The sequence below is a fragment of the Plecotus auritus genome (genome assembly GCF_963455305.1).
Source record: "Plecotus auritus genome assembly, chromosome: 7".
NCBI classification, from domain to species: Eukaryota; Metazoa; Chordata; class Mammalia; order Chiroptera; family Vespertilionidae; genus Plecotus; species Plecotus auritus.
The window spans coordinates 36,456,812-36,477,182 of NC_137774.1; the positions used below are offsets into that span (position 1 = coordinate 36,456,812).

Genomic DNA, 20,371 nt, shown 5'->3' on the forward strand with positions numbered 1-20,371 from the left:
AAAACCCTAAAGATTTTCACCAAAAATAAAAACGTTAGAACTAAAAAATAAATTCAGCCCTAACTGGTTTGGCTCAATGGATAGAGCGTCGGCCTGCGGACTCAAGGGTCCCAGGTTCGATTCCGGTCAAGGGCATGTACCCTGGTTGCGGGCACATCCCCAGTAGGGGGTGTGCAAGAGGCAACTGATCGATGTTTCTCTCTCATCGATGTTTCTGGCTCTCTGTCCCTCTCCCTTCCTCTCTGTAAAAAAATCAATAAAATATATTTAAAAATAAAATAAAATAAAATAAAAAATAAATTCAACAGAACTGGTGGTTACAAAATCAACATACAAAAATCAGTTGGGTTTTATATACAACTAGTGGCCCAGTGCACGAAATTCGTGCACATTAAAAGGGGATTAATTAGAGGAAATAATTTAATATTGCTATTTGCCCTTTATAATAGAAGTGTCAGAGATGGAAGAAAATTAGTAAAATGTATATGAAAACCTTCCTCCTGTCAGAGTCTGTGGCATACCATGGGACCCAGAGTCAAGTCCCTGCCCACCCACATGTGCCTCAAAATCGCATGAGACCCAGACCTGGCCGGCCCCCCACCCCTCATTGGGATAGATCCAGACCTGGCTAGTCCCACCCTTGTCAAGCCCCGCTGGGCAGGGAACATAACCTCAGGTCCCCTGGCCTGGCGCCAGGATGGGGGGGCGTGGCCTGAGGTCCCCCAGCCCAGACCGGGAGGAGGGGGGGCGCATGCCTTGAGGTTCCCCGTCAAGCCCCGCCAGGTGTGGGACATGGCCTGAGATCCCCTGTCAAGCCCCACCAGGCGCAACCTCAGGTCCCCCGGCCCGGCACTGGGAGGGGGGAACACCCTCAGGTCCCCTGTTAAGCCCCATCGGCAGGGGGCATAGCCTCAGGTCCCCTGGCTCGGTGCTGGGGCAGGGGGTGCGGCCTGAGGTCCCCTGTCAAGCCCCACCTGGTGGGGGGCTTGGCCTGAGGTCCCCTGTCAAGCCCTGGAGGTGGGGGTGTGTGGCCTGAGGTCCCCTGGCCTAGCACTGGGGCGGGGGGAGCAGCCTGAGGTCCCCTAGCCCAGCACCAGGATGGGAAGCTCACCTTGAGGTCCCTTGTGAAGCCCTGCCGGGTGGGGGATGTGGCCTGAAGTCCCCTGTCAGGCCCCACCTGGTGGGGGGCGTGGCCTGAGGTCCCCTGACCTGGCACTGGGGCGGGAGAAGCAGCCTGAGGTCCCCTAGCCCAGCACCAGGACGGGAAGCGCACCTTGAGGTCCCCTGTCAAGCCCTGCCAGCCTGAGGTCCCCTGTCAAGCTTCATGGGGATGGGGAGGGTGTAGCCTCAGGTCCCTGCTGATTGCTTGTTAAGGCTCCTTATGGGAACTTGGCCTCAGCTGTGGTTGCAGCCATCTTTGTGACAGAGTGATGGTTAATTAGCATATTCCCTCTTTATTACATAGGATACAAAAGAAAATTGAGAAAACATTTCAACCGAACTGGTTTGGCTCAGTGGATAGAGCGTTGGCCTGCGGATTCAAGGTTCCCAGGTTCGATTCTGGTCAAGGGCATGTACCTTGATTGCGGGCACATACCAAGTAGGGAGTATGCAGGAGGCAGCTGATCGATGTTTCTCTCTCATCGATGTTTCTAACTCTCTATCCCTCTCCCTTCCTCCCTGTAAAAAATCAATAAAATATATTTTAAAAAAATAAAACATTTTCATTTGCAATAGCATCAAAAAGAATAAAATTTCAAAAAAATTTTCTAGGAATAAACTAACCAAGAAGGTGAAAGACTTACACATAAAAAACTATAAAACACTGCTGAAAGAAATTAAAAGAATGAATGAAAATGAATGGAAAGGCTTTGTGTTCTTGGATTAGAAGAGTCAGTATTGTTAAGATAACAATACTATGCAAAGTGACCTACAGATTGAATGCAATTCCTATCAAAATCCCAATAGCACCCTAGCTGGTTTGGCTCAGTGGATAGAGTGTCGGCCTGTGGACTGAAGGGTCTCAGGTTCGATTCCGGCCAAGGGCACATGCCTGGATTACAGGCTCAATCCCCTGTGGGGGGCATGCAGGAGGCAGCCAATCAATGATTCCCTCTTATCATTGATGTTTCTATCTCTCTCTCCCTCTCCCTTTCTGAAATCAATAAAATATATATTACAAAAAAAACCCAATAGCAAATTCTGCAGAAATAAAGTGAAGCAGTTGAATTTCCTGACCTCTAGAAATACCTTCCAACTGCATCAGACACATCATAACAGTTAAGGTCATGGACTCTGCTCTTGGACTCCATCAACCATGCAATGAAGCAAATTACTCAACTTCTTTAAACCTTAGTTTTCTATAAAAGGGGAATGATATTTTCCTCATACAAAAGAGAATTAATGTAAAGAACCTGATACTCAATGAATATTAGCTATATTTATTAATGTTACTATGGTTCCTGCTTGAGTGAGAATAAGAAGTTCGTGCCATAGCCCTAACCGGTTTGGCTCAGTGGATAGAGCATCGGCCTGTGGACTCAAGGGTCCCAGGTTCGATTCTGGTCAAGGGCATGTACCTTGGTGTGGGCACATCCCTAGTAGGGGGTGTGCAGGAGGCAGCTGATTGATGTTTCTCTCACATCAATGTTTCTAACTCTCCCTCTCCCTTCCTCTCTGTAAAAAATCAATAAAATATTTTTTAATTAAAAAAAAAAGAAGTTTGTGCCATAAAGTACAAGTAAGAAGAGTTTTGTTTTTGTTTTTGTTTTAATATATTTTATTGATATTTCACAGAGAGGAAGGGAGAGGGATAGAGAGCTAGAAACATCGATGAGAGAGAAACATCGATCAGCTGCCTCCTGCACACCTCCCACTGGGGATGTGCCCGCAACCAAGGTACATGCCCTTGACGGGAATCGAAACCGGGACCTTTCAGTCCGCAGGCCAACGCTCTATCCACTGAGCCAAACCGGTTTCGGCAGTAAGAAGAGTTTTTAAAAAGTAGTTTTAAATTCTGCAGAGATGTTGATTAACACTGAGGAACAGTCATTGGATATAGCAACTAGGTCATTAGTGACCTTCAAGAGCAGTTTCAAAAGCATGTTGGAAGCCAGACAGCATTTGGTTGAAGCACAAAGGTAGTGAGAAAGTGGAAGTGGTAAGTGTGGGATTTTCTTGAGAAGAATAGCAGTGAAAAGGTAGAAAGTGACCATTTAAGAGAAGTGAGTGGCCAATCAGGGTAGCCAAACAATAACTGGTCCACATGTTCACAAAACCCGCCCCACTCTATAAAGCCGGTTCTGGTGCCAGGATGAGTACAGGGCTGTCACAGACAGGCAGATATTAGGGGTAACCTCCTTATTACTACTGGGTCTTCTCTCCTGAATAGTGTCTGTCAAGACTGGCTGAAGCCTATCCAAGGTGCCTATTCCTAAGAAATGGCGGATGAGGCAGAAATCTTTTTTTTTTTAATATATTTTATTGATATTTTACAGAGAGGAAGGGAGAGGGATAGAGAGCTAGAAACATCGATGAGAGAGAAACATCGATCAGCTGCCTCCTGCACACCTCCTACTGGGGATGTGCCCGCAACCAAGGTACATGCCCTTGACCGGAATCGAACCCGGGACCCCTCAGTCCGCAGGCCGACGCTCTATCCACTGAGCCAAACCGGTTTCGGCAGAAATCTTAAACCTAGATTGATTCTCTGACTCTACTGCCTGTTCTCTCAACAAACAGAATTAAAAGGGATAAAAATCACTGATAGGGCAACAGAAATATAACCAGAAACATTTCGATATAGCAAATCTACATATATAAAAGCCAAGCGACCTGAACACCAGAATGACTGGAACGACCAGTTGCTTTGACCCTCACTGCGGCCCCGATCGCCCCCCTGCCCTGATCAGGAGCAGGGCCAGCCGGCCAACTGCCCACGGCTCCTCCCCCGATCTGGCCCTGCCCCAATTGGGCCCAATCCGGGTGGGCTGGCTGGACCCCACCTGTGCATGAATTCGAGCACCAGGCCTCTAATAGGATTATAAGCAGATATAAAAAATCACAGTGCTGCCCTGGCTGGTTTGGCTCAGTGGATAGAGCGTCGGCCTGCGGAATGAAGGGTACCAGGTCCGATTCCAGCCAAGGGCATGTGCCCAGGTTGCAGGCTCAATCCCCAGTGGGGGCATGCGGGAGGTGGCTGACCAATGATTCTCTCTCATTGTTGATGTTTCTATCTCTCTCTCTCCCTCTCCCTTCCTCTCTGAAATCAATAAAGAAATATACATTTTTTTTTTTTTTTTAAATCACAGTGCTGTACTGAGGTGGCTCTCACGGTTTGGTACTATACTTCTCACCACTGCTGTGTTATTGGATATTTCACATCCCATTGAAAACCTTTTAAAACAAGCACCATGTCTCCAAACTTTATTTAAAAATTTGCTTTAAGCCTAGTCCGTTTGGCTCAGTTGTCAGAGCATCAGATTGAAGGGACCCAGATTCGATTCCAAACAAGCACACATATCTCAGCTGCAGGCTCAATCCCTGGTCCTGGTTGGGGCATATGTTGGGGGCAATCAATTGATGTCTCTCTCACATCGATGTTTCTCTCTGTCTCTCCCCATCCCTTCCACTCTCTTTAAAAATCAATGGAGCCGAGGCCGGTTTGGCTCAGTGGATGGAGCGTCGGCCTGCGGACTGAAGGGTCCCGGGTTCGATTCTGGTCAGGGGCATGTGCCTTGGTTGCGGGCACAGCCCCGGTGGGGGGTGTGCAGGAGGCAGCTGATCGATGTTTCTCTCTCATCGATGTTTCTAGCTTTCTGTCCCTCTCCTTTCCTCTCTGTAAAATATCAATAAAATATATTTTTTAAAAAAAATCAATGGAAAAAATATCATCCAGTGAGGATTAAAAAAGAAAGAAAGAGGAGAAACCAAGATGGTGGCATAGGTAAACACCTAAACTGCTGCCTCGCACAACAATTTCAAAACTACAACTAAAGGACAAAACGGACATCATCCAGAACCACAGGAAGGCTGGCTGAGTGGAAATTCTACAGCTGGAAGAAAAGCACACTGAGACTCACAGGAGCTTTGCAGGGCAAAAGTACGGAGGCGCGTGCGGGGAGAGAGCTGGCAACTGAGTACACGGCTGGCTTTCGCAATCAGGAGGGAGACAAAAGCTCCCGAATGCTCTGAACTCCAGTTCCGGGCGAGACTCTGGGGACCCAGAGTCGTACAGGAAGGAACTGGACTGTCTGGCAGCGGGCAAAAACAGTTAGTTACCTACAAGGAGCACCCATAGGATTGTCAGCGATTTCTCAACAGAAACTATGCAGGCCAGAAGGGAGTGGCAAGAAATATTCAAAGTGATGAATAGCAAGAACCTACAACCAAGATTACTCTACCCAGCAAAGCTATCATTCAGAATTGAAGGTCAGATAAAGAGCTTCACAGATAAGAAAAAGCTAAAGGAGTTCATCACCACCAAACCAGTATTATATGAAATGCTGAAAGGTATTCTTTAAAAAGAGGAAGAAAAAGAAAAAGGTAAAGATAAAAATTATGAACAATAAATACATGTCTATCAACAAGTGAATCTAAAAATCAAGTGAATAAAAAATCTGATGAACAGAATAAACTGGTGAATATAATAGAATCAGGGGCATAGAAAGGGAGTGGATTGACAATTCTCGGGGGAAAGGAGTGTGGGGGGTGCGGGAAGAGACTGGACAAAAATCGTACACCTATGGATGAGGATGGCGGGGATGGTAAAGGTAGAGGGTGAGTTGGGAACCAAGTGGAGGGGAGCTATGGGGGGAAAAAAGAGGAACAATTGTAATAATCTGAACAATAATGATTTATTAAAAATGAAAAAAAATAAAATAAATAAAATACTTAAAGATGGTAAAAAAAAAAAAAAGAATTTGCTTTAAAAGAAATAAGAACTGGGGATAGGTGGAGGTATAGGGGAGATAAATGGTGATGAAAAAAAATAGAAGAAAAGAAGAACTCACATGACCTGTCTTGAGTAGAATATCCACAGATACATGAGAGTATACTAAGCACTACAAGAAGGAAATAAGACATTAAAAAATATGATTAGTCATTGCCTCCAGGATCTTGCAGTTTAGTAGTTATTTTTTTAAAATATATTTTACTGATATTTCACAGAGAGGAAGGGAGAGGGATAGAGAGCTAGAAACATCGATGAGAGAGAAACATCGATCAGCTGCCTCCTGCACACCTCCCACTGGGGATGTGCCCGCAACCAAGGTACATGCCCTTGACCGGAATCGAACCCGGAACCTTTCAGTCCGCAGGCCGACGCTCTATCCACTGAGCCAAACCGGTTTCGGCATTATTTGAGGGAAAAAAGTTATTGCAAATTTATTTGTAAAAATAGGCTAATTATTTTTTATTTTATACCTTTTTGAATTCGTTTTATTTTTTACTACATACTATCTTTACAATTCAAATGTATTTATGAAGATACGTCCAAAATTCTCACAATGTATGTATGATTAAGTGTAAAAACCAAGAAATAAAATCACATTTCAGTATTATTGCATTGTTAAAAATACAATTATAACCCTAGCCGGCTTGGCTCAGTGGATAGAGCATCAGTCTGCGGACCGAAGGGTCCCAGGTTCGATTCCAGCCAAGGGCACATGCCTGGGTTGTGGGCTCGATCCCCAGTGGGGGGCGTGCAGGAGGCAGCCGATCGATGATTCTCTCTCATCATTGATGTTTCTATCTCTCTCTCCTTCTCCCTTCCTCTCTGAAATCAATAAATATATTTTTAAAAAAATACAATTATACTTAGAAAAAAAATACATCAAATACATCAAAAAGTTAAATAGCCCAGCCGGCGTGGTTCAGTCGTTGAGCGTCAGCCTATGAACCAGGAGGTCACGGTTTGATTGCTGGTCAGGGCACATGCCCAGTGTGGGGCATGCAGGAGGCAACCAATCCATGATTCTCTCTCATCATGGATGTTTCTATCTCTCTCCCTCTCCCTTCCTGTCTGAAATCAATAAAAATATATACTTTTTAAAAAGGTTAAGTTTTGCTAAGGGGCTATGGGTGTTTTCAACTTTTTGTATGTGTTCATAAATATCTTTCATTACATATTACTTTTAGAGTCTAAAAAGGTGAACTAAAAGAAAAAGAATAACTTCCTGATACAATATTGCTCTTCAGATTGCTTTTTCTACTTAATATATCATGAATATCTTTCCAATACAATAGTACATATAAAGCTACTTTAGTCTTTTTAATAGGTATGCTATTGTCTTTATATGAATTTTACATCATTTAATCAATCCTCTATTGATAAACATTTAAGGTCTTTAAAATGTTTTTCCATTTAAATAATACTGCAACAAATCCCTTTACATCTTTTTTAAAATGTTTAAAAAATATTTTTATTATTTTATTTTTTTAAAGAGGGAGGGGGAGAGAGATATAAGACAGATATATTGGTTGATCGCTTCCTATACATGCCCGATCAGGGACGGAACCTGCAACCTAGGTATGGAATCAAACTTGCGACCTTCAGTGCATGGGACAACGCTTCAACCAACTGAGCCACACTGGCCAGGGCCTCTTTACATCTTTACACATATAAAGGAATTTCCAGAAGAGAAATTATTAGGTCAGAGAGTATGCACACTTTTTTGTTAAATTTTATATTGAATTATAACATACAAACAAAAAAGTGTACAAATCAGAAGTGCACAGCTGAAGGATTTTTTTTTTATTTTAATCTTCAGGTATTCAGAGTATGCATTTTATTTTATTTTTTTTTAAAGAATTTTTTAAATATATTTTATTGATATTTTACAGAGAAGAAAGGAGAGGGATAGAGAGTTAGAAACATCGATGAGAGAGAAACATCGATCAGCTGCCTCCTGCACACCTCCCACTGGAGATGTGCCCGCAACCAAGGTACATGCCCTCGACCAGAATCGAACCTGGGACCCTTCAGTCTGCAGGCCGACGCTCTATCCACTGAGCCAAACCGGTTTTGGCCAGAGTATGCATTTTAAACAAAATAATAAAAAACATAGGATAGGTGGGCTAGAGGCCATCAAAAGTAAAGTGTGAGCCCTAACCGGTTGCGGGCACATCCCCAGTGGGGAGTGTGCAGGAGGCAGCTGATCGATGTTTCTCTCTCATCGATGTTTCTGGCTCTCTATCCCTCTCCCTTCCTCTCTGTAAAAGATCAATAAAATATATTTTTTAAAAAATATGTATATATTTATTATTATTATTATTGATTTTAGATAGGGAGAGGGAGAGAGGCATAGAAACATCAATGATGAGAGAGAATCACTTATCGGCTGCCTCCTGCACGCCCTCTTACTGAGGATCAAGCCTGCAACCTGGACATTTGTCCTGACCAGGAATCGAACTGTGACCTCCTGGTCCCGTGGTCGGCAAACTGCACTCACGAGCCACATGCAGCTCTTTGGCCCCTTGAGTGTGGCTCTTCCACAAAATACCACGGCCTGGGCGAGACTATTTTGAAGAAGTGGCATTAGAAGAAGTTTAAGTTTAAAAAATTTGGCTCTCAAAAGAAATTTCAATCATTGGTACTGTTGATATTTGGCTCTGTTGACTAATGAGTTTGCCGACCACTGTACCTGGTCCATGGGTCAATACTCAATCACTGAACCACACTGGCTGTATTTTTTTTCTCCTTTCTTCAACAGGTGGAGTCTATTTCCTTACTCCTTGAATCTGGGCTGGCCCTGTGACTTGATTGATCAAAAGAATGCAGTGGATTGCTTTAACCCAGAGGTTGGCAAACTCATTAGTCAACAGAGCGGGCAAACTGTGGCTCGCAAGCCGCATGTGGCTTGTGAGCCGCAGTTTGCCGACCACTGCCCTAACCAGTTTGGCTCAGTTGATAGAGCATCGGCCTGCGGACTCAAGGGTCCTGGGTTCGATTCCAGTCAATGGCATGTACCTTGGTTGCAGGCACATCCCCCCAGTGGGGCGTGTGCAGGAGGCAGCTGATTGATGTTTCTCTCTCATCGATGTTTCTAACTCTCTCTCCCTCTCCCTTCCTCTCTGTAAAAAAATCAATATGTTAAAAAAAAAAAAAAAGAATGCAGTGAAATTTAGTGTGTCATTTCTAAGGCTAGGCCTTGTGTGATTCTGCCTGTTTTCTTGGAATTCTGTCAATAGCCATGAGAACCAATCCAGGCTACTCTGTTGGATGATGGGAGATCTCGGGAAACAGAGATAAACGGTACCAGCTGAGGGCCATCCAAGACCAGCCAGACCCCAGACAATCTGAAGCTGACCTAAACTTAGGAGACTAGCCCAGACCAGAACTACCCAGCTGAGCCTAATCCAAAGTGCTGAACTGCAGAATTGTAAAATAATAAATAATTATTGTTTTAAGCCACTAAGTATTAGCCTGGTTTATTTTGTAGCAAAAGCTAACTGATCAGCCCTAGCTGGTTTGGCTTAGTGGATAGAGGGTTGGCCTGCGGACTAAAGGGTCCCAGGTTCGATTTTGGTCAAGGGCTAAATGCCTGAGTTGTGGGCTTGATCCTCAGTAGAGGGCGTGTAGGAGGCAGCCAATCAATGATTCTCTCTCCTCCTTGATATTTCTATTTCCTCTCTCCCTCTCTTTTCCTCTCTGAAATCAATAAAAATATATATGAAAAAAGAAAAAATATTTTTATTGATTTCAGAGAGGAAGGGAGAGGGCGAGAAACATCAAGGATGAGAATCATTGATCGGCTGCCTCCTGCATGCCCCCTACTGGGGACCTTGCTGCAATCCAGGCATGTGTCCTTGGCCGGAATCAAACCTGAGACCCTTCAGTATGCAGGTCAACACTCTATCCACTGAGCCAAACCAGCTAGGGCTAGAGTAATTTTTTTAAGTTCCTAGGATTATTACTACCCACAGCTCACACTTTACTTTTGATGACCTCTAGCCCATCTATCCTATGTTTTTTATTATTTTGTTTAAAATGCATACTCTGGATACCTGCTGTGCGTCAAGCAGGGCTGGGTATTGGAAATACAATGAGCAGTCTCAGTCTTGTGACAGACACATGCACAAGTAATTTCAGTTTAGTGTGATGTTATAACTATAAACACACTGCCAATAGGGGATATGGGCCAGGTAATACAAGTTAGAGTGTCATCAGGCTGGTATTTGAAGGTGAGGGAGAAGGTGAGCCAGAAAGAGGTTTAGACTGTACAAAAGCCTGAAGGGGAGAGTAGGTGAGTCAGGTAAATAAAAAGACAAGAAATTCTGTATGGCTAGAGTCCAGAGTACAGGAGGGAGAGTGAGGAGAGGTGAGGCTGGATAGAGAAACTGGAACTTGAATATAAAGAGCTCTGTATCCCTTTGGGAGAATCTACCTAATACATATTATAGGAAGCTCACTAGGGCTTCAATTTGTCAGAAAAATTAGAGGGGGATAAAACTAGAGATAGGGGAACAGTTATGGTATTCAACAGTTGTTGAGATCATCCAGATGAGAGACACATCAATTGGTTGCCTCCTGCACATCCCCCAACCTGGGGCCAGGGATTGAGCCTGCAACCGAGGTAGATACCCCTGACCAGAATCGAACCTGGGACCCTTGTGTCTGAGAGCCGATGCTCTATCCACTGAGCCAAACTGGCTAGGGCGACCTGACATTTTATATATATATGTTTATTATCAACATAAAAAAAAGGCAGAGCCCTAACCGGTTTGGCTCAGTGGATAGAGCGTCGGGCCTGCGGACTGAAAGGTCCCAAGTTCGATTCCAGTCAAGGGCATGTACCTTGGTTGTGGGCACATCCCCAGTAGGGGGTGTGCAGGCGGCAGCTAATAGATGTTTCTCATCGATGATTCTAACTCTCTATTCCTCTCCCTTCCTCTCTGTAAAAAAAAAATCAATAAAATATATTTTTTTTAAAAAAAAGGAAGAATAGAAGGTGGCTGATTGTTGAGGAATTTAGGAACTAGAAGGTTCCTTGAGATGGAGGAATTGGGCTTTGGGAAAACAGTGACAGAACTGAAGACTAGAAGTTAATGGTCAGAAAATAAGATGTTTAAGATTCCAAGTATGCAACAGTGCTAGACAATGGAGCTGAGATGCTCAAAAAAATGAGGCCAAGCTGACAGATGGGTCACCCCAGATGAGAGCAGATATTGGGTAAAGAAACACTGTGAACCAGATGTCAAAATCCTATATAATAAAAGACTAATATACAAATTGTCCCCTCAACTGGGAGTTCAACCGGGAGTTCGACCAGGGGGTGGGGCCGGCCAACCGCCCGCAGCCCCTCCCCCTGCCCAGCCTGATCAGCCCCAATCAGGTGGGCCAAACCACATCCATACACAAATTCGTACACCAGCCTCTAGTCTTTAATAAATGAGATGAAGATTGGTTGATAACTACAGAGGGTAGGGAGCCTGACAGGATAGATGGCATGAGCTACAAAGATGGAGTAGAGTCCAAAAATGAGGGTATGTATGGTCAGGGAAGAGAAGACTCAGAACAGCTTGAAGATGCCAGTAACAAAATGAGACTCGGGGCAATTATCAAAGATGACAGGAATGTGAGCTATGGAATGAGCTGGTTGGCCCCAACTGTCCTGGTATGGATTATTTATGCTTCAGAAGGGAATTAATTCCACTGGAGGAAAGAGCAATAGCCCTGCAGCAGTGCTTCTCAGAAGGACAGGCCAGGAATAAAGTTGCCAGATTTAGCAAATGGAAATACAGAATGTCCAGTTAAATTTCAATTTCAGGTATTACATGGGACATGCTTATACTAAAAAAAAAATGGTTATCTGAGGTGCATAATGCAACTTACTGATTTCTACAAAGCTTTGGCATCGTGTGGTCCTAACAACCTGCTAGTTGGTTAACATCTCACCTCCCCAATTCAACTTCCTATATAAGTCAGAGTAGGCTAACTGTTGTTAATCTTAAGACCTTAAAACATAAAATGGTTGAACAGAAGTTTATTTTTTGCTAACTAAATCAGAGGCCCTTCTCCATGCAGTCATTTAGGGCTCTAGTGGATGAAGGCCCTGCCCTGGGTGTCATCTTTATTCCAGCCAGATGGAAAGAAAGAGCATGTAGAAGCACCTACGGAATGTTTCTATAGGCCAGGCCTGAGAGTGGCATAGACATTCTGCACAATCCACTGGCTGAACTCAGTCACATAGCAAGGGGGCCTGGGAAATATAGTCGAGCAGTGTGCACAGGACCAAGACAACAGGGAATTGAGTGAGCAATCTCTGCCACATCCTTTATGACATCTATCTGTGGGTTCCATAAGGTTCAAAAGACTCTGTATCAATAACCTTTGCTTTAGAACAGACACACATTAACACACACACACCACATCCTAATTGCTACAGAAAATGTGATTAAGAATAGAATTAGCCCTAGCTGGTTTGGCTCAGTGGATAGAGCGTCAGCCTGGGGACTGAAGGGTCCCGGGTTCAATTCCAGTCAAGGGCACATTCCCCGGGTTGTGGGCTTGATCCCCAGCAGGGGACGTGCAGGAGGCAGCCAATCAATGATTCTCTCTCAACATTGATGTTTCTCTCTCTCTCTCCCTTCCTCTCTGAAATCAATAAAATTAAAAAACAGAAATAAAGATCATAACAGTCATTCCTTTTGTTCTAGGTATTGCACGTTTTTTGATAGCTAAAGATGGTACCCATCAAATAGATCTCATTAAAAGGAATAGGAAAAGTCCATTCTGTTGTTCCAATTTTAGCTGCTAGCCCATTGAGTTGTTGTTTTATCTTTCCATTACCACAAATAAAATTTACCACAAATCATTCCAAAATAAATGTTTCCCCTCAGTTTTTGCTTATGTGTCAGTCGCCATGACAACAACAAAAAAAGATTGCCCTTGATCATATGCAGAGTTTGCTAAGGAACAAGAAGTAACTAGCTAGTTCAGTCATAAACCTAGCCCCACAGGCATGCCTAACAAGGGAAATGAGAAACTGGGGCAATTTTGTATTCAAAGAAAAAGTGAAAGTAGAGGAAGGACTTGATTCTAGTGGGAGAAAAGATGTGGCCAAAAATTTTAAATAAACCACTTCCTCTTGTTACATTCTTTTTTTGGGAATGGAATCTGGGTTTCTCCTTTTTCTTGTTATATCACGAGACTCCTAAAAGAATTTGGGCCCAAGACTCAGGCCAATTCTCTTTGCTTCCAACCTACCTTGACATTAGGATGGGTCATGCCCTTCACCATAATGCAGAGAGAGAATGCACAAGGACCTTGCTCCTGTTGGTTGCCTTCTTGACTTGCTGCCTCTGAAATCTATATTATGAAAGACCTAAATAATAACAGGATGAGTAATTACTTTGAATAGTGTGTAGGATATATTAAGCTACTTTCATTACAATTGGCATTTTAGGTCATGGAATTCAGCTAAAGTTAGAAATTAAAAATAAAATCCAAGTGAATAATCTTCATTGTTGGAATATAGCTCCCTTCTAAGTAATCCAGACACCTCCCCTTCTATGGAAAAGGAAAAGGGACATGGCCACAGGGAAGCACCTAAATCCTTGAGAGTGGGCTTTGAAAAGCATCTCAGTTTCTGCAATGGAAGGGCCTTTCTAATTGGGTTTTCCTCTGACCAATATTAAAATGAACCTACACTCACTCAGGCAGGGAAGCTCAGCTGGTTAGTGTCATTCCTATGCACCAAGGTTGCCGGTTTGATTTCCAGTCAGAGCACATTCAAGAATCAACTAATGAATGCATAAATAAGTGGAACAAATCTCTCTGTCTCTCTCTCCCTTCTCCACTCTCTAAATCAATAAAATAAAATAAAATAAACCTACACTCTTTAAGCATACACAGGACCAAGGATGCAGGATGGGGAATGGGGAGGAGGGAGCAGCTGAGAGGTAACCAGCTAGGTCCCTGTTACTATCCAGCATTCAGTCCTGAGGAAAACATTGATTTAGCAAATATGTATTGTCTATTGCAAGCCAGGTTCTGTGCTGGGCTCTGGAGATGTGATGATGACCAAATCAGATGTAGCTCCTGTCCTGCTGGAGCTGATTTTACAGTCTGAGAAGATGGAATGTGATCATCAGAGAAATATATAATTACAATCTGAGAGGAGTGCTATGAAGGCAAATGATGTAATGATTTTAAATGGGATTTGGGGCTTCAAGGAAGATATCTCTGCAGGAGGGACATTTAAACCGGAATCAAGAGATAAGTAAAAATTGTGGGAGGGAAGGTTCTTAGAATGTGGAAGGGCTTGCCCATCTGAGAAGCTAAAAGGAAAGCCTGCCAGCAGCACGGAGGTCTAGATAGATGGCAGAAAGGCCATCACTTCTTTGTAGGCCATCCTCTGGAATGCAGATTATGATTAAGAGGAAACCATTAGAAAGCTTTTTTTAAAAAATTGATTTCAGAGAGGGAGAGAAACATCAATGAATCATTGATCAGCTGCCTCCTGTACGCCCGCCCACAGGCATGTGCCCTTGACCAGAAACCAACCTGGGAACCTTCAGACGACAGGCCAACCCTCTACCACTGAGCCAAACTGGCTAGAGCCCATTAGAAAGCTTTTTAAGCAAGAAAGTTCATGATCAAGTTTATCTCGTGGGAAGATCATCCTGGTTGCTTTGTTATGAGCAGATTGGGGAAAGTGAACAAAGAGGAAGGTTTATTGTAGAGGTCCACAGGAGAGATGGTAGCTACTTGGGTGGTAGTGGTGAAGATCTACAAATATGAAATAGGGAATATTTTGGAGGTGGAGCTGACTGGACTTGGTGATGAATTGGTTGTAGGAGGAGAGGGATGTCTATAAATGGGCTGCCAACTTTAACATTAAGCACAATAATCAAAGCTAATGTTTACTTAATACCAGGTATAATTAGGCAACAAACAGGGACATTCAGTTGAGGTAGCAAGAGGGGCTATAATTCACACCACACTCTTGTCTGCACGTTTCAAGCTGTGGGGTTGGCAAGGGCTGTGTCCACACAGAAGGGTGCCTTTTTTCTACTGGTTACTCACAAAATGGTGCAGCCTATTCACCAAGCTTTGTGACCTTGACCACAACACTTACATTCAGAAAGCCACCAGGGGCCCCAGTCATGGTTATGGATATGGTTTTTGTCCTGATACTTGTAGAATGCAAGATTCACAAAGGCAGTCTATTCCACGGGAGCTACCACACAGAACTACTGTAATCTGATCAAAATTTTTAATAATTGAAGCACCCACACCCTAACTGGTTTGGCTCAGTGGATAGAGCGTCGGCCTGCAGACTCAAGGGTCCGGGTTTGGTTCCGGCCAAGGGCATGTACCTTGGTTGCAGGCACCTACCCAGTGGGGAGTGTGCAGGAGGCAGCTGATCGATGTTTCTCTCTCATCGATGTTTCTAACTCTCTATCCTTCTCCCTTCCTCTCTGTTAAAAATCAATAAAATATATATATATATTTTTTTTTTAAATATATTTTATTGATTTTTTACAGAGAGGAAGAGAGGGATAGAGAGTTAGAAACATCGATGACAGAGAGACATCGATCAGCTGCCTCCTGCACGCCCCCTACTGGGGATGTGCCCGCAACCCAGGTACATGCCCTTGACCGGAATCGAACCTGGGACCCTTCAGTCCGTAGGCCGACGCTCTATCCACTCAATAAAATATATATATTTTTAAATATATTTTATTGATTTTTTTACAGAGAGGGAGAGGGAGAGAGAGTTAGAAACATCGATGAGAGAGAAACATCCATCAGCTGCCTCCTGCACACCTCCCACTGGGGATGTGCCCGCAACCAAGGTACATGCCCTTGACTGGAATCGAACCTGGGACCCTTCAGTCCGCAGGCCGACGCTCTATCCACTGAGCCAAACCAGTTAGGGCTAAAATATATTTTTAAAAAAGTAATAATTGAAGCACCCACATAGCCAACAAAATATGGAGTCAACCACCCCCTCCCCTTTGGTGATAATGGATAAAAGGGTAACTCCTTTCTGTGGCAGTAGGTATTCTTGAATTCATATGATGCTTTCTTAAAACAAATTACAAAATGATGAGGTTAAAACTGCTGTCACCCCAGTGTTGGTAAGCTCTGGACACTGTGGCAACACAGTCAAGGCATTGTTAAAGAGCCCCCAGCTATAAAGGGCTCATGGGAACCCATAGTTAGGCCTGAAGCCTAGAATACGCAAAGGAACCTGCACAAAAAGGCAGAGTGCATTGTACAAAACACTAGGGTGTTTCCAACTAGCAGTTATTACTCTTATGTAGTAGCAAATTCATTTTCACTCTCAGAATATACTTCCCAAGCATAAAGGAAAAAGGAGGGAATGGTCTGTGACCTCACTTGTGCTCCACTTTCCTAGTTTCCTGCTGGTACTCAACCTTGGAGAAGCCCATATACTCCACCACCAGCTTGAAATGAGGCTAGAAACTCCATTAAGTTCTAAAGCGAACAGGAGGCTTTGAACTGGTCAGCCTCCACATGGCTAATCACTCCTTCCCACTCGCAAAAGACAAAAATGTCTATACTCTCTCCCATTTGAAGTGGGAAGACAAAAAAGGTCTGCCCAAGCCAGTTAACTTTTGAACATCTAGTCAATATTTGAGTGCCCACTTTGCTAGGGTTCAATTAAGGTCTAAAATCTAAGTAAACCAGGCCAACCACAAATATTGGAGGCAACCCCTTGACAAAAAGCAAGCCTAGCAGCTCATTTATTTCTGCTTGCTTTTGTTCTGTATTCATAGACGATCCACAAACACTGCTTTCCTTTCTTTTTGAACCTCACCTCTTCTTTAAAAACGTATTTTTATTGATTTTCAGAGAGGGAGAGGGAAATATTGATGTGAGAGTGAAATATTGACCAGCTGCCTCCTGCACACTCCCCACCGTGGATTGAGCCTGAAACCCTGGCATGTGCCCTTGACCGGAATCGAACGCAGGACCCTTCAGTTCGCAGGCTAACACTATCCACTGAGCCAAACCAGCTAGGGCTGAATCTCGCTTCTTGATAACTAGTTCTTTTATGCCCCCTCACCTTATTTCCCCATTTCTTTTTCTTCAGGATATGTGTGGCAGCCAAGCTCCAAACTCTTACCCTCCTCCTGGCAAACTTAGAACTATTTTAATGTTTTCTTTTATGGAAGGGCCTCTTCTCTCTTCATATCTGTAAGAGGAACAGAACTTAATCTGAAGATCAGGGTCACAAAATATAAGAGCTGGTATGAGCACTCCAGGCTATGTAAAGGAACCCAACACTCAACATATTTTTTAAAACAAGATTTTGGTAGTTTATTTTTTTTGACAAAACATTGAAACATTCTTAAATCACCTTGCAGTTAAGCTTGTGTATGCCAAAGTTGACTCTCTTTGGTGTAGGTTCCTTTATTTAACTCTGGGTTAACACTCTGCTATCTATAGCAATAACTGTATGTGTTCTGTGTCCGAGGCAGAACACAGTATAAGTAACTGGCAAAGACTATCCTTTTCATTTTAAAACTTCAGCACCCATACACAATATAAAACTATTTTAGAGTATTATATCAATTTTAGGTATATGTATTCACACACTGTGTGTTTATAATTATCTACCCTGAAAATGTGCTACTTAAATAAAAATGTCTGGATATTTACACTAACATTCTAAAAACCTATTGTAGAACATCCAAACCTTCTTTTCTTTATACCCACATATAAACCATTGATGTTCTCTGTCCAGGTCATTCCAAATTTCCAATCTTTATATAATAATCTTCTTACATTCCCCTCAAATCAGTATTTCATGACTTTTGGAGACCCTTTAAAACATCACCAGTGATTAATCCCAGCTTTAATGAGTATCCACGGAACAATTATTTCTCAATACATGATTGTAGGCTGAGTGCACACACCTCTTATTCCCTAAGCATAACAGATTTAGCTCTTTTGTGAAAAATATTCAAACATTACTTTCTTCAAAAGATCACCAAGCCAAATATTTGGCCATATTTTTATTTACTACATATACTATAAACATATACAATACATGCTACAAAAAACATTTTTTCAAAATCTTACTGTCAAGAAAGTGTATAGTGTTATAATACAATGGCACATGTTCGTATTTTTATTTCAAATTGGTTTGCTTGTCACCCATTTCAAACCATTAATAATGAAATGTTACTTAAGGATAATTAAAAATTATCTATTTGCATTATTAACAATAAACAATTCCAACAAATTAATAAGAATTAACCATGTCAAATATTAGTATCCAAAAATTGGGCTTTTGCAGAAATGATTATATTATATAAAATATAGCAGCCAATTTCAGTTTACTTTGCTTTGTGACAATGTACATATGCAATTGAATAGGATTCTAGTATTTGTTTTTGGAAGATATTTTTAAGAAGTCCTTTGATTTCTCAAGGTCCAACAACTACCACATCCAGCCAAATCCAACCCAACAGTTCATATAATGGCTTTGGACAAGCCATCATTGAGAAATTATTATGGGTAGAGGTGCATGTTGCACTAATATTCCATAAGATGAAAAAGAGACATTACAAGCCAATATCATAATGTCAAAGGCAAAAGAAAATACAAATATTCAAAGCAGTTGTGACAAGGTTTCTCTACAAATATTTTAGATGTCATACTTTCAGAAAAACAAGACTTAATGTGTACTTATTTGGATTTTACAGTATCTATGCTCTAAATGAAAATTTAACAGGTGGAATTAAGTCTAGTATTGCAAATTTGTTCATTCAACATTGAGCACCCACTGTGTGCATAGCACTATGCTAGCATTTAAAAAGTCGAGTATTGATGTCTTTATCAAGCATTACCTTAGTGTGAGGTAAAAATACATTAAATTAGCGTCAATGCATTAGTTTACTTGTGGTAATGTATGTAATCCTGTGCCAGTTGGCTTCCCTGCGCCATATAATGAGCTTCTGCATTCCTCTCATTCACTCACACAAACATCTACACATCAACTGTGCCAGACATTGTGCTAGTCACTGGGATATCATGATTTGGTGCATGCCAAAAAATGCAAATTAATCATTACCTACGCAAAAGAATTAGAAAGATACGTTTTTTTCCTAAAATGAGGCCCTAAGCAAAATATAGTGTGTTTCTATTGGTTGTATCATACCATATACTAGTTAGTGCCTTCCTAGACTGGAAGCTAGCTTTGAAAGTTTCATATTATAGTCTATATAGCCTAGATCATTTTTGGTCTCAGAAATCTATTTTTTGGAGCACCTGACCCCATATAAACCATTCTGTACTTAAAAGGATTTGTAAACTAAACTTCAACATAAAGACCCAAAACTGAAAGCAGTTTATAATATAATGTACTTCATGCACTATTCTGGCAATGTGAAATGAATAATACCTAAGTAATTCATGATTGGTTCAAGCATTTTTCAAAGTGCGAAACCTATCCCCAAACTCATGTAATTTTAACTTGACTTATACAAGTTGTACATAAAGCAAAGGGCAGAATTTGGCCACACAACCCTCTATGGAATATTCTAAGTGATTGGTCCTTCCACTCCAAGTAGAAGCTAAGAATTCCAAAGAATCCCCTAATAGGATACTGGCTCTCAGGAGAAATGTCCCTGCTGGATCCCATTAGTCAGGAATCTATTTAGCTTCGATAGCAGTGTGAACCTACTATGACCCCTTGAAGAAAGGCAGAGAGCTGAGTGTGGCTGTCCACTCAGTGAATCCAATACTGGCTTAAAGCTATGCACTGAATAAAGTGCCCTGCACATCCTGCTTGTCATCTGGAATGAAAATAAACACTTTTCACGAGAATTAACCTATCTGCGGAAAAGGATGACAAGGGCTCAAAGAATCCCAAGAAAAAGTATGAAGCATTGACTTAGAAGGAAGAAAATGCCTTTAGTAGTGTCCTCAGAAATCTTAGGATTTGAACTGTCAGAATGAGTCATACAATGGTCATGTTCTATAAATGAAAAAGCAATCCCACTGGGTATAATTCACATGGTACATGATTACTTTCTGGGGGTGAAAGGGAACAGTCTATTGCCATTTGATAGGATGGTTTCAGAAGGAAAAAAAACAACCATTGGATAAATCAGGGTAGGTAGTGTGCAACACTTCTCTCCTGTCCATCAGTTTTCCACAGGTTGACTTGCATTGCCTGAGAGAAAGGAGGCAAGATACCTATCTATCCCTCTGATACACTCAGGCATGGCAGCTACCACCTAAAACGTCCAATTCAGAAGTTAACACACAAAGCCCTCCAGTTTTGTACCCTGAACGTGGTAAATGGAACTAGGGATGTAGTAGTTCAGTCTAAAAATGATCACAGGTAACAGAACACGTATATAAACTAGACTGTGTTTGACATCTGTA

The 20,371-nt window shown here is 42.3% G+C and overlaps 1 protein-coding gene across 1 annotated transcript in view; it reads right to left on the reverse strand.

Moving 5' to 3' along the window:
* YWHAE (tyrosine 3-monooxygenase/tryptophan 5-monooxygenase activation protein epsilon) overlaps window positions 1–17,913 on the reverse strand; it is a 72,631-nt gene extending 54,718 nt beyond the window's left edge. The window contains exon 1 of the mRNA XM_080680660.1: window positions 17,040–17,913. The gene's annotated coding sequence lies outside the window, so the exon portion shown is untranslated. The remainder of the gene's footprint in view (window positions 1–17,039) is intronic.
* Window positions 17,914–20,371: the final 2,458 nt, after the last annotated feature.